At 36.7% G+C, this 3,952-nt stretch overlaps 1 pseudogene; it reads right to left on the bottom strand.

The window, feature by feature from the left end:
* Positions 1–2,041: 2,041 nt before the first annotated feature.
* Positions 2,042–3,952, bottom strand: part of LOC108293197 — a 7,195-nt pseudogene continuing 5,284 nt past the window's right edge.

Genomic DNA, 3,952 nt, shown 5'->3' on the forward strand with positions numbered 1-3,952 from the left:
CAAACTCCTCACCTCAAATGATCCACCCAGCATGGCCTCTGAAAGTATTGGGATTACAGGTGTGAGTCATCACCCCTGGAAACCAGCAGAAACTATCTTTAAGTTAAAAAAAAAAAAAAAAAGTTTCACCTGCTGGAAGAGCACAGCCCTACCATGTTGCTCTAAATCCTGTCTCTGCCTTTTCTCACTTCCATGTTGTGAGGCTTTAGGCAGGCTACTTTATTTCTCTGTCCCCTAGTTTTCATATATGTAAATGGGGATTAAATTAGATCACTACAAGAATTAAGTGAGTTTACTTATGTAAGCCTGGCACATAGGAGGTGCTAAAAAACTAGATATTACAACATACTCCTATTATGTGAAAAAAAAATTTTTTTAAATGTTTTATGTTAAAGATGTTTATTTTCCTTCAAACAATATTAAAACAAATAAATTATTGTGCAGTTCAGTAACACAATGAGCACATAATACAGTTAATCTTTTAAAAGGTACTTCTGGTATAATCACAGTAAATTAACATAAACAATTAGACTATTATTTGCTTTGACACTTTATTAATTTGCCCATTCACTTCAATTTTCTTTAAATGTTCTTCCATGAATTGCTTCATTTATAAACATTTCAAAGTTCCATTATAAAATATACCTAAATCAATTGACTTATCTTAATTCTATTTACCATTGATCCTTTCACCTATAAACCACATTTAAAAGGCATTTAAAAATGTTATCCTTTACGTAGTTACTAATCACTCCTCTACACAGTCATAAGAAAATCTTTGAAATAGCCAAAAATAAATGAAGTGCAACTGGTGATATAAAACTTCTAAGAACAAAAGTTGGGTAAGCCAGAGGTTTTTTGTTATTGATACTGTTTATTCTTTTAAAGTGGTTTTGTTCTTTTATTATTTTAAATTATACAATTGCAAATAATATGCTTTTATTTTGAAAGACCTCAAAGTGTATTTTAGAAAACTTCCAGTCTAATTTTTTAATAAAAATTATAATGTTGTTAGCTTCCCAATGCTGTCAAAATCAAAACATGTTTTCTAAAGAACATCCACAATTACACTCAATTTTATCATAGAAATATGTACAATCATAAGTATCAGCTCACCTGATTAAACTAATTTTCTTATAAAGAAAAACACCCTTCATATATCCTTGCATAAAGGTACTATTAATTTATATGATTAATGTAGAAAACCTAACTAGCTGAACAAATGTTTAACAGATTTCGGACCCCATATTCTTTCATTTTCAAGTTTATTAAAAAATTAAGAAATGATAAAATACTAAGTATAAAAATGATGTCATAAATTGAGAGCTATGTTGAATATGAAAGCTGAGATGATATCTTTCTTAATAAATGAAATGTTACAAACTGCAGTGCAAAGAGTACATCTTTACCAGTTGTTTTTATTTTTATTTTTTGAAATAGAGACATGGTCTCCCTGTGTTGCCCAGACTGGTCTAGAACTCCTGCGCTCAAGTTTTCATCCTGCCTCAGCCTCCCAAAGTGCTGGGATTACAGGTGTGAGCCACCATGCCCAGCCTTTACCAGATGTTTTTTAAGCTAATAAGACTTTCAGGATTTGGTCAGAATATTCTGATATAATAACCAAACTCATATTATTTTATGGATAATCTGAAGAATAACAGATGTAATTGACAGTAATTTTTTGAAATGTAAACATTTCCTTTCCTTTGTCTAGTTACGTTATTGTTAACTAAAAACAGTCCATGTATAAGACAACTAAATATGATTCCATTCCTTTCTATGCAGTCATAAGAATAACCATAAGCAAAAGTTAAAATTACATTCTTGATTAGTTTAAAAATGCAAAACAGGTATTGAGAAGCCATCAGCTGTGCCTGATATGTTTTCCAAATTATTTTTGTTAATCAATTACATCAACATGAATGATTTCATAGAGACCTAATGCTGCTATACGCAGTAGTATGGCATATAGACTCCTTAATTGAAAGTTTCTATTGTGGCCCTACTCGATGGCTCACAACTATATTCCCAGTACTTCAGAAGGCCAAAGCAGGCAAATTACTGGAGTTCAGGAGTTTGAGACCAGCCTGGCCAACATGGCTAAACCCTGACTCTATAAAAAATACAAAACTTAGCCAGGTGTGGTGGCACACACCTGTAATCCCAGCAGAGGCTGCAGCGAGCCAAGATTGCACCACTGTACTCCAGTCTGGGCAATAGAGCCAGACTCTGCCAGGAAAAAAAAAAGTCTCTATCGCGTGAATGTCCCAAAATAAAATAAAATTTCCCTGAGATGAAATGTCTTGCTGGCCCACAGAAATAACTATGAAGCTATATTCAGATTTTAATTATAATGAATTATAATTTAATCTGACATTCACTTTAAGTGTTAATTTTTTATCATCAGCTGATTTGTGCTAATATTTTAAGTGACATATTTCTAAATTTATCTCTAAATCAATATAATCAGAGAACTTGTTTAAAATATAATTCTGTAGAAACATACAAAGATGCACATGAACAGCTACTTTAGTAATAACTTTCATGTTTTCTTCAAGTATAACATCGCCAATTTTTATGCTCTTAAGGTGTACTGACATTTCATTACTTCAAAAGTAGAGAATAGGAAGTATTTACAAAGTAAAAAATCTTTCCAAATGCCCATGGTAAACAGAGGGTTGCTCACGTCCGAAGATTTCTACATTTTTAAAGATCAGACAAGCATTAGTTTAAAAGATTTGCTCCTTTTCTTTCATTCATTTAACCAGGTAGGATATCGCTCATGTGTTTTTAATTAGGAAGCCATTCACATGAAATAAGATCTCACTGAATGCTCTCAGAAATGCTGCTGAGATAACCTTCAGACTTCATTATCGAATTTGTCCATTCTTGACAAATGTCCCCCATGTATAATTCTTCACCACCATATTCCAGAGGAAGAATGCCAAATGCTGAAGCAAGCTTTGTTTGTAGTTGTTCCCGTGCATATGAATCCGTTCCTTAATTTTTTCAGTCAGGAATGGTTTGATCATGGAAAAGACAGCATGGAAAATTACTGGTTCATTTATCAAATGGATGCCACGAACTTTCAATGGAAATGAATCCGTAAGTACAGCAGCAATCTTCTTGGCTACAGATGGAGTGATTTGAAAAGCATGAGAAAACTGCCAGCCTTCCAGATCAAAGATGGCCTCGATTCCATTCCGCTGAGCTTCTGCCTCCTGTACAATAAGCTCGGATGTGATTAGACTTACTCGAAATACATCATAAGGTGAAAAAACTTTGGGGTCCCAGTGTGCGATTCCGTAAATAAGAACTTTGCTGCCGGTGGGATCCCTGGATCTCAGGACTCCATGGCAGCCAGCCTTTAGAAGGCCAGTAATACTTCTAGGGTGTAGATCTGCACTTATTTCTGGACATTCTGCTCTCCACTTATAATAGTTTTTTAGTAACCGCCAGGCCAGGTCCAGATCGAAATCCGGGCGCGCAGGAACCGCAGCAGGAAGGAGTCGGTGAGCTGCAGCGGCGCGAGCAGGACGGCGGCTTCCCAGGCCCGGCGCCGCAGCTGCAAGTGGTCCGGCAGCGCGTTGAGCTGCTGCCCCGCCGAGGGCCGGGACCACGCCTCTCTGGGTGAAAAATTTAAGATGTTACCAAGAAACAGGCTCACTGACTGATGCACATATAATGCAATACTAGGGCACCAGCTTTTGAAAAATCGAAAGGCTTTATTGCAAGGTCAACCAGCAAGGAGACAGAAGGCTGGACTCAGATTTGTTCCCCCCATCTGGGAGTTAGGTCGAACTATTATTTGTTGTTGCTGAGACAGGATCTCACTCGGTTGCCCTGGCTGGAGTACAGTGGCACAATCACAGCTCACTGCAGCCTTTACCTCCCAGGCTCAAGCCATCCTCCCACCTCAGCCTCCTGAGTAGCTGGGACTACAGGCACATGC

The sequence above is a fragment of the Cebus imitator genome, unplaced genomic scaffold (genome assembly GCF_001604975.1).
Source record: "Cebus imitator isolate Cc_AM_T3 unplaced genomic scaffold, Cebus_imitator-1.0 Scaffold525, whole genome shotgun sequence".
Taxonomy (NCBI): Eukaryota; Metazoa; Chordata; class Mammalia; order Primates; family Cebidae; genus Cebus; species Cebus imitator.